Here is a 12091-nt window from a genome sequence, read left to right on the forward strand (position 1 = left end):
TTTTAAAATACATTTTTAATTAGGAAGATACATGCAAAAATGGATTCTATTGGATTTATGTTGCCGCAAGCGAAGAATAAAATATAAGAAATGTTTTGTATTAATCAATTTAGTTATCTAGACAAAATTTTGTTTTCCTTTTAATTATTTAGCATTCCTTCTCTATAAACATTTTGTCTTTATTTGGACCAATATTTATAATTGGGATTTTTTAATTAGATTATGGCTAACAAAAACATTTACATTATTATATCACACAAAATTAATGTGAAATTTAGCATATCTGATTTTGTTTTGTATGTCTAAACAATTGTGAAAATACTACTCTAATATATCCAAATTCATAGTTTAATAAATTCTAAAAAAAATGATTAAAACCTTCACATATATGTATAATTTAGAACTTACCTCGATGAATTTTTGCACTCGATCAGTGATATTGAACCATTCCACTCTTTTTTCGGTTGAATTTTAATCAGCAGCAGCTCCTTCTTCCCCCTTTTCTACATGTGGTTGGATCCCTGAAGTAGTGAGTTTTAGGCTCTCAGTGACGAATGAAATTGATGATATATTACTCAATTCAAATACTAGACAAGAGAGAGATTGAGAGAGAGAAATGTATATTGGGGGATGAAGAAAGCAAAAAGGTGTAAGTAGTAGAAAAGGATTTAATGGTGAACGACCATCTGCATTCGATCAATGCACTTTTTTCACTAATATAATCATTACCCTTATTATCTATTATACACTATATCCTACAATTAAGTTATAAAAATCTATATTTATTTAATGACTATTAATCTTGTGAATTTAATTGTAATTTAATTTAAACTCACTAAATCTTATATTATATATATATAGGTTTTTAATATTTTAATATATTCATGCTTGCATTTACTAATAATTAAAAAATTCTTTTTTATAAATATCTTGAACACAACTGAAATAATATTTCTTTCTTTTATTTTTATTATAAAGAGTATCATTCACATATATTTAGCATTCCACTAACAAAATTTAAATTTTTTTAATATATATTTGTATGAGGTATATGTTACACCCCTGCTCTCCCATGAAGGAATTACAGTCATCAAACACTCAATATGTAGCAGGAATGCAATCAACAAAATAGTTATAGATTCAAAATATCCATCATCTATCCCTTGACCATATTGTAACATTATTTACAATACATGAGGTTCGTATGATAGAGTAAAAAAAATAGATACCCATTCGGTTACAAAATATAATTTTCATCACGGGTGCTCATACAATTTCTTCTTGATCCGGTTTAGGGGTGAGATCCTCTTGATCCACAACTGGATCCTCTTGATTTGGAAAAATAGTAATTAAATGGGTAAGCAATTTTAACGCACTCAGTAAGTATAAGAAATAGGTTACACCCTAAGTATACGACATACAATCAAACAATCAATCAAGAATGTAAAACTTTTCTTTATCTTTTTATTTGAAAACTATAAAACGCAAAGGTATTTCATTACCTATTTCATCTCCCATTATTCCACTAACTCCCTTCCATCTCTTAAAATTCCCCTTAAGTTAAGGTGTTATCCCTCCAAATTCTTTTAAACTCATATTTCCTCAAAGTTCCACTAAATCCATTTTATTCTACTATTTTTTTCTCAAGCCACTATTTATCCCTCATAGTTACTACCAGAATTTTCTCATAAGTTTTTGGTCAAATCGAGACATCTGTAATCCCCTAACAACTATCTCTGATTCTTGATTTGCCCCAATACAATCACCAAATTGAAGTTATTAAAGTTTTAGAGTTTTGATTTGATATTGTATGGATGTATCTGTTATTGAATTGGTACCATTATGTAATCAAAATTTCCACTATCACAAAGAGACGCACACATAAGCAACACACACACATTGGTCACAGAAGTCTGTCGTCAGGTGACCTAGAACAAAATACACATCTCAACAACCTCTAGAAGAGTTTTCATCCACGCAAACATAGGGTTCACCACACTGCTGAATTTCAGTCATATCAATCTTAGTTGGGTTATCTCCATATTTTTTTCACAAATGAAGTTCCACTTATCACTCTTCCTTCCTTTTCTAACTAATTTGCGCTAAATTTTACTTTACAAATTTTATTTAATTATTTGTGTTTATATATATATTTTCTTAATATTTGTTTACTTTATGTAATTCTTTGTGATTTGTTAATATAATATATATATATATATATTTGCTAGTATTTGTTATTATTATTATTGCTATTTTATTTTATTACGATTACTTATATTATTATTATTATTTAATTTATTATTATTTACTTATTTTTATTTTTATTTTAGATATATAGTTTTTTCAATCCTTATTATGTACAATTAGTATTTTTATTCTTATTTTTATTTTATTATTATTATTATTTTTATCTTATCATGACTCTAATTAATATTATCTATAACTTAATTACCTATTTTCCCATCTAGCAACCTGAATCTAATTTTTTTTTTCATCTACTTAATTCTTTAATTTGAACGACCCATTTTTTTCATATTTTTTTTCAAACTTTTTCTTTCATGACAATTTATACATATATACACTATATAAGTATCATACATGCATTCACATAATTCAATCAAGCAAATGAGAGTTTAAAAACATAATAAAAGCTTCGAAATATCTAAACAGATACTTTGGGGACCTTTTCCGACAGCTTGAACTTCTTGGATAGGTTCTGAGATGGATTTTAAACCCAGCTCACCAACCCCTCTTTGCAAGCTTGTAACGTCTTATCCGGTTAACGAAATCTAATAAAAATTTATGTTATGCAGGCTTTGGGTTACTTATTAATTATACTTACAATTTAGAAGTCTCTACGAAATGATTTGAGCTCCAAAAATTCCCCAAAGTTGAGAAAAAATCAAGGTAATTCTAACAGTTTGCTCAAGAATAAGAATATTAATTCTAATCTTTTGTATTAATTTATTTACCTCATCAAGGGTCTGAGGCCTCTCTCTTGCTAACTCGTTCACCTATTTATCTTCTATTGGCACCTGCATAAATTATTAGAAAAGCAAAGCATATGTTAGTCAACACTCTACACGTACATGAACTATTATACATATAAGTATACATATATATATAAATATATATGTGAACATTTATACTTCACTCACAGAAGCCTTCACTTCTTCCTCCATATTGTTACTAGATTTCCTCACCAAAGGCACCTATATACAAAAAAAGAGACGTTTTAATACTATAATGGTACTCATGACTTGAATATTTTCAAGATATATATGTGTATATATACACTCAAAACAATTATACAAAAGAAGAAGTGTTTATTCTCCATCCACCACCTTCCTTGGCCTACTAACCTTCCTCTTCACTAAGGTATTCCCTTGTTCCCCATCCTCTTTATTCTTCCTTGGCCTTCCCACTTTCTTTCTTTCTCTCGATGGCATTACAAAACCACTATCTTCTTCGTGTTCTTCTTCCTTTGTTTCAAAATGGGTTTATTCGGGTAGATTTCAAAGAGTATAAAATCAGTTACCTTGATAACTAATCAAAACGATCCCTTAGATTCCCTATTAATATAATACTGTAGTCCCACATGAATATAAATATTATCAAGCCTCTTTTTCTATTTCTGGATTAATATAGTACTCCAAAAAGCCAATTTTTTAAGTTGGAAGAACTAAGAAGAACTTACTGTATCATATATTTTAGTATCCCGTTGTTGTTTCTCAACCGTCCAGCCTGATCGTGGAAAAATAATTTATTGAGTAGATTGAAATGGATGGACATCTTCATCTTGTCTCTTGAAAGAAATGGGAATCACTACCTCAGCCTCTACATGATATTTATTCCTTCAGCAGTTAATCGTTTCGCTTATACGACTTGATGTGCTTCCTTTTATTTCTTCTCTTCTTCTTTCACCTTCTCTCTAAACTCCATTATTTTCTGTTTCAAGATGGATTGTTTTAATAAATTCCCCAAAAACATCAAAACCTTTACATATCTGTATAATGTTTAGTGTACCCAGATGATTTTTCACACTCTATCAATAATATTGAACCATTCTTTTCTTTTTCTGGCTGAATCTTCATCAGCAGCAACTCCTTCACCTCTTTCTACAAATGGATGAATTTCTCAATCGGTGAGATTTAGGGTCTCAGCTTCAGATGGAATCGATGCAATCTTATGTATTTGGAGAGGATTGAGAGAGAGAGAGAGAGATAGAGGGAGATTAAAGAGAGATAGAGAAAAAGAGAAATATATATTGGGGGATGAAGAAAGCGAAAAAAGGTATAAGTAGTAGAGGTTGAATGGTGAACGGTAATGTACATTGATTGAAGTGGCCTTGGGAGGATTCTTTTTAAGAATGTGAGGATAGAGATTTCATTTTATTATCATTATTTTTTATAAAAAAGGACATATTTTATTAAAATTTTCCGACCCATCTAAAACCTTCTTTTTTTCCTCTTCCAATATATGTCCTTTACCATTCATAAACCATTAGCCTTATTCTATATTGTGCAATATATCTATATGTATGTAATGACTATTAATGTTGTGGATTTAATTGCAATTTAATCTAAATTCACAAAACCTTATATTATATATATATATATTATTAGTTAATTAATAAAATATTTAAATAAATAAACTTTTGAAGTGATTAGTCACAGATCGAGAATAATATGTAGCATGTCATGATTGCTGCCAAAATCTTAAAGCTTTAAAAGAATTTAATTTAATTTTTATTTTCAAAAATTTGGTACATATATGCTAAACTATATAACAAAATAAACTAAATTAAATCATGCACCTACATATATATATATATATATAAACACAAATCAAAATGATTGGAGAATGATACATGGGTTGACATATAATGAACAATCATGAAATTATTTAATAATTAAGTAATTCTTAATTAGCTCATAAAATAAGATAAAACTAAACATAAATACAAATCCAAAAAGGTTGATAATGAAATATAGATTGAAATATATACAAGAAAATTATTATAGTGGGCTTAATGCTTTTAAATAATTTACATGAAACAATAGTTAATTGCGATAACATAGATTGATATATTCATTATCATTGTTAATTAATAATACATGGGTTGACATAGATTACCAAATGAATCAAATTGTAAATAGTATTTATAATAATAGTGAAAATATTTTATTGGTTATATTTCAATCTATATTTCATTATCAACCTTTTTAGATTTGTATTTATGTATGTGTTAATTTATCTTATTCTATGTGCTAATTAAAAATCATGTACTCATTAGAAAATTTTATGATTGTTTATTGTATGTCAACTCATGTATCACTCTCTAATCATTTTGATTTGTGTTTATATCTATCTATAGGTGGGTGATTTAATTTAATTTAATTTATTATTACATTTTAATATATACATACCAATTTTGAAAATAAAATTTAAATTGTCTTTTTTAATTTATAATTTTGACATCATATATAACATTTCTGTGTAATAAATCAACCATGACATGCAACATATTGGTCTTGATATGTGATCAATCGCTCTAAAAGTTTATTTATTTAAATAATTTGAATAAATTAAATTAAATTAAGTCACCCACCTGAAGATAGATATAAACACAAATCAAAATGATTAGAGAGTGATACATGAGTCGACATACAATGAACAATCATGAAATTATCTAATGATTACGTAATTCTTAATTAGCTCATAAAATAAGATAAAATAAAAGATAAACACAAATCCAAAAAGGTTGATAATGAAATATAGATTGAAATATATCAAGAAAATTATTACTATGAGCTTAATGCTTTTAAATAATTTACATGAAAAAATATTTAATTATGATTGTAGCGACCCCGAAAATAAAAATGAAATGTACGTATTAAAAAGTTCTAAGTGCGAAAGCGAAATAAAAATTCTGATTAACATCCTTTACACAATAACCAATAACGTATTAAACATATGAAAGAATAAACTAACTAAGGTAAATACTAGTAATGAATGCTATAAATAAAACTATGAAATCCTTAGACGTCTACTCGCCGTCTTCCTGCGGGACGGGTTCAGGAACCAAATCCTCCTGATCTGAAATGGTTAAATAAGGAATGAGCTACACTAGCCCAGTAAAGACATCACACTATCTCATTGTCACAGAAGTAAAAGTTGGTAGAAAACAAAAACGACCAATGGAGCATAATTCATGATAAATTCTTTTATCAATAATAAAATCATTTACTGTCCACTTACCTCGGTGAGCTTCATGGAAACAACATAAGAAAATAATAACATTATAATATCATAAAATCATACACACTTTATAACATAACACATATCATACCTTTGCATTTCAATCATCAGACAACAGATTTTCCTCTTTTATCAACCTAATAGTATCTATGGGAATCTATAGAGGTCCCCGCTACACGTGAACCATTCACATTGATAACTTGATTCAGGGCCGTCCCCATACCCCGTCGGTATGAGGGTGAAACCGTCCCCACGCCCCATCCGGTATGGGCGCCAAAACACATAAAGTCTCCATACCCCGTCCGATATGAGAGACCACATTCCCGGTAGGGTTCCATACGAACCCGGTCCGTCCACCATCTCCCAGGATATCTAGTTAGGCTGTCGACATCATCCATTTATCAATTCATATACCTTTTTCTATTTTTCTTGATCTCAATTATCCAATCAAACATAAACACGTAAACCAGTAATGGACACCAAACAAGGCAACACAACATCGGGTTCACAATAATTCAAACCATAATAAATGAAATCGTGATTCATGCATACGGAACCACAGAATAAACACATCAGATACTATACTGCATTTAAAACTGTAAAATAGATCAAACAACAACTAACCAAAAAATAAATCAGATTCGGGCTCCATTAGCAACCTTAATTAATTATACACAATTCATGAAATACCGTTTTATCATTTATTGAGCTTTAGTACCGTGATAAAAAATAGGGTGAGAAATCCTTACTTATTTTGGAGTCTGAAATCAGCTTCACACTGTGCCTACGGGTAGTCCCTAGATTCCCTAAATTTTTTCTCCGGGAACTGAAACACACTTCCAGTACCTACACGTGTCCCGAAAAAACCCAAGATCAGACCTAGGGCCTACTCGACCAATTTTAAAATTTCAGCACGGTGGCTCAGCCGTGCTCCAGCGTCAGCACCGCCGCCCGCAGCAGTGATCTGCCTCGGGTTGGCCGTTTTCGGCCATTTTTGGCCAAACTTGCATTGATTCCTGTGATAAAACAACCCTAGGGCCCTCGATGGCCCAAAAAATCACGAAAAACTGAGACTTACCGGCGGCGGAGCTCTCGGGTGCGGCGGCTTCTCCGGCACTAGTCGCGATTTGATATTTTGCTCCGGTCAACCTGTAGAGAAAAGGAGGGTGATCACAATGGTGTAAAAATTGCATCGAACGAGAACCAGGAAATGCCTCATCGGAGGCAAAAATCGAGGGAAGCCGCGGCGGCGCCGCTAGACTTCGGCGGTGTTTTTCAGCCGGTTGGCCGGTGGTTTGGCTCTAATTTGGCCATAGGCGGATTAAGCATCGAAAATGAGCCAATGGGAGAAAATTTACCTCGTTTGGTAGTAAGAAAATCCTCCGGTGCGGCAGCGGGTGGCGACGGCCTGCTCCTCCGGTGACTGGGTCTTCTTCTCCGGCAAGGGTACTGGCAGCTAGGGTTTGGGGTTGGGTGTGGGTGAGGTTATTTATAACCTTCCCCTTTTAATCTCAGCCGTCCATCACGATTTAATCTGGGCCGTCCATCGCGATGCGATCTGGGCCGTCTATGCGTGATTCAATCTAGGTCGTCCGCACGCATGAGATCTGGGTCGTCCGTGCGCATGAGATCTGGGCCATCCGCACGTGTGAGATCTGGACCGTTCGATCGCGTGCACGCAGATCGCCCACGTGGCTCCGTCCCGTGTGGCCTCCCGCATTAGTGTCCATGCCATGCAGCGTGTCCTGGTTGGCCGGGGCTGCTGACTGGGCTGCTAACGTGGCTGCTGACGTGGCATAACTTTTTTAAATTACGTTTTGACCCCCGATTTTCGATTTTCTTTTCAAAAACACCCCCAAAAAAATTTTACCCATTTTTATCATTATTATTATTTTTATTTCTTATAAATTAAATTAAATTACAACCTTATAAATGAATTAATAAATCAAATCAAATCAAATAAAATTCGTTACTAAAATAAAAATAAAGTTTTTGGGGTGTTACAACTCTGCTCCCTTAAAGAAATTTGGTCCTCCAAATTTGTCTCTTACTCTTGGTTGAACAAATGGGGATACCGGGCTCTAAAGTCTGATTCTAGCTCCTATGTAGCCTCCCTTGGCGTGTGGTTCTGCCACATTACCTTTACAAATAATATTTCCCGGTTGCAGAGTATCCTGCTCTTTCGGTCCGTGATACTGACTAGTACTTCCTCATAAGATAAGTCTTCTTGGAGTGGAAGCGGTTCATGAGCAAAGACATGAGAGGGGTCTAGGTTATATTTACGTAGCATGGATGCATGGAACACATTGTGGACCTTGGAGAGCTCTGGAGGCAGTGCTAGTCTGTAGGCAGCAGTACCAATCCTGTCTAAGATTTCAAAAGGTCCAATAAATTGGGTTCAGTTTTCCCCTCCTGTCAAACCTACTAATTCCCTTGAAAGGAGTGACCTTAAGGAACACCCGATTGCCTTTCTCAAACGCTAGATCTCTCCTCCGGGTGTCCGCATAACTCTTCTACCTGCTCTGAGTAGTCTGAATGTTCTTTCTGATTTTAACTATTTTAGATGTGGCCTCTTCTACCAACTCCGGGCCGAACAATCTTCTATCGCCCACTTCTTCCCAACAAATCGGTGATCTGCATGGGCGCCCATATAACGCCTCATATGGAGCCATGCCGATGCTCGCTTAGTAGCTGTTGTTGTAGGCAAACTCTATTAGGGGTAGATGGTCGTCCCAATGACCCCGGAATCAAGGACACAAGCTCGGAGCATATCCTCAAGTGTACGAATTGTCCTTTCTGATTGTCCATCAGTCTGAGGATGGAAGACAGTACTGAGAGACAGCTTTGTTCCCATGGCTTGCTGAAAGCTACTCCAAAACCGAGAAGTGAACTTGGGGTCCCTGTCAGATACCACTGTCACTGGAACTCCGTGCAATCTAACTATTTCCTGAATATACATTATTGCCAACTTGTCCAAGGGGTCGATCATCTTGATGGCCAAGATGTGCGAAGATTTGGTGAGCCGGTCAATGATTACCCAGATGGCGTCATGTCCTGAACGTGCCTTGGGTAATCCCGTTATGAAGTCCATGGTGATGTGTTCCCACTTCCACTCTGGGATCGGTAAAGGCTGAAGTAGCCCACCTGGGCACTGATGCTCTCTATTGACCTGCTGACATACCAAGCATTTGGATATAAAGTCGGCTATTTATCTCTTCATCCCATTCCATCAAAACTGGGGTCGCATGTTTTGGTACATTTTGGTGCTTCCGGGATGCATGGCAAACTTCGAGCTGTGGGACTCTATCATGATGTCCCTCTTTAACTCACTATCGTCTGGGACACACATCCTATCTCAGAAACGGAGTAACCCATCGGCAGAGATTCAGAATTCTGAGCTCACTCCCTGGGCTACCAAGACGGGGTCGACTGACTGGGCTTCCCTTATCCTCTGGATTAACTCGAGCTGGACTGTCAGGTGGCCCAAACATGTGACTCTCCTCAGGTTCTGAAGTTGAACCTGTTGTGTGGCCCCAATTTGCCTACATTCTGAAACCATCAAATGGGCTAAGATACCTGCATTTTTCCTGCTGAGAGTGTCTGCTACCACGTTGCTCTTACCCGGATGGTATAAGATATCACAATCATAGTCTTTAAGGAGTTCCATCCACCTTCTCTCACGCATGTTGAGATCCTTCTGAGTGAATATGTGTTTCAAACTCTTATGATCAGTATAGATCTGAAAGGTCTCTCCGTATAAGTAGTGGCACCAGGTTTTCAAGGCGTGTATAATTGCGGCAAGCTCCAAGTCATGGGTGGGATAATTCTTCTCATGATTCTTTAACTGTCTGGACTCATATGCTATGACCTTCCCAAGCTGCATCAGAACACAACCCAGGCCTAGATAGGAGGCATCATTATAAACTGTATATCCCCCCGATCCACTCGGTAAAGCTAGTACGGGTGCAGTAGTCAGCCGCTTCTTTAATTATGAAAAATTTCTTTCGTAGTCCTCATTCCACTCAAACTTGGCATTCTTCTTTATGAGTCGGATTAGAGGAGCTGCTAGGCTGGAGAATCCTTCAACGAACCTGCGGTAATAACCTACCATCCCCAGGAAGCTCCGGATTTCTTTAACTGATGTCAACTTCTCCCAGTCAAGTACCGCTTCAATCTTTTTAGGATTCACTGATACTCCTTCCTTCGATATGATGTGTTCTAGGAAGGTGGTCTGCTCAAGCCAGAATCCACACTTACTCAACTTTGCATATAACTTCTTTTTTCTGAGGACCTACAAAACTTGGGCATGATGGTGAGCATGTTCTTCTCTATTTTTTGAGTAGACTAAGATGTCATCAATGAACACGATAACAAATTGATCCAAGAACTCTCTTAAGACCCTGTTCATCATATCCATAAAGATTGTCGGGGCGTTGGTTAGCCCAAATGGCATGACCAAGAACTCATAGTGTCCGTACCTGGTTCGAAAGGTCGTCTTGAGGATGTCTTCTGTTCTTATCTTCACCTGATGGTAACCTAATCGCAAGTCTATTTTAGAGAAGACCTGTGCATCATGCAGCTGATCGAAGAGGTCATCAATCCTAGGAAGGGGATATTTGTTCTTAATTGTAACCTTGTTCAATCCTCTGTAATCAATACACAGTCTCAATGTTCCATTTTCCTTCCTGAAAAAAGTGACTCCGGCACCCCAAGGGGACACACTATGTCTTATAAAACCACTGTCTTGCAATCAGTGATCTGTTTCCTCAGCTCTTCCATCTCAATGCGGCTCATGCGGTAAGGAGCAACTGAAATGGGCTGGGTTCCTGGCTATAGGTCAATAGTGAACTCGACTTCCCTAACCACTGGCAGTCCGGGTAGTTCATCTAAAAACACATCTAGAAAGTCTCGGACTACTGAAATCTCTTGGATACAGATTTTCTTCTTGGGCTTGCCTAGTTAGAGAAAATAGCAAGATTAAGGTACTAGAAAATTAAGGAAACTTGCCATTAAGGAATAAGTACTAAATGGTTTTATTAATTTGTAAATGGCTCCTTATTGGGAGGATTAAATACAACCTTCTTGTTAAAGCAATCTATGGTGGTGTGATACGCCGCTAGCCAATTCATTCCTAAGATTACATCAAAATCCCCTGTGTCTAACCCTATCAGGTCTACACTCAGTTTTTTATTTGCTATCTCCACAGCACAAGCCATGTAGACAACTTCCCCTAATAGTGTTTCACCCCCAGCAGTAGACACAAACAACATTGAATCAAGTTTATCAGGTGATACATTAAGTTTGGATGCAAAAACATGTGAAACAAATGAATACGATGCACCAGTTTCAAATAAAACATGAGCAATATGGTCACAGATAGTGTACATACCCTATACCACGTCCGGGTCGGCGTCGGCATCCTGTTGGGTGAGGTTGTAAACCCTGCCTTGAAAATGAGGTCTTCCTTGGTTCTGGTTCCTCGGGCACTCCCTCGCATAGTGCTAGGCACTACCACATATGCGACAGGTGTTGTTGAGGCAGTAGCATGGTCGATCCTCGTGATCCCTGGCACAGTGCTGGCAGATCTTTCCACGTGCTGCCCTTAGAGCCTGAGGAGGGGCCTGGATCACTGGTCTAGGCCTCTTATTTGGTTGGACCGGCGCAGTAGGTGCTGGTCTGCGGGGTGGAGCTGAGGATCGGTGACTCCCTGCTGACTGAGGACGGGTGTTGAAACTCCTCTCCACAATCTGCGCCTTTGCTAGAACGACTGAGTATGTCTTGAGCTCCAGTACCAATAAGTGTTGTTTGATCTCTGGGCGGAGGCCCCACT

Source organism: Carica papaya, chromosome 8, assembly GCF_054855325.1.
Source record: "Carica papaya isolate Zhongbai chromosome 8, ASM5485532v1, whole genome shotgun sequence".
NCBI classification, from domain to species: Eukaryota; Viridiplantae; Streptophyta; class Magnoliopsida; order Brassicales; family Caricaceae; genus Carica; species Carica papaya.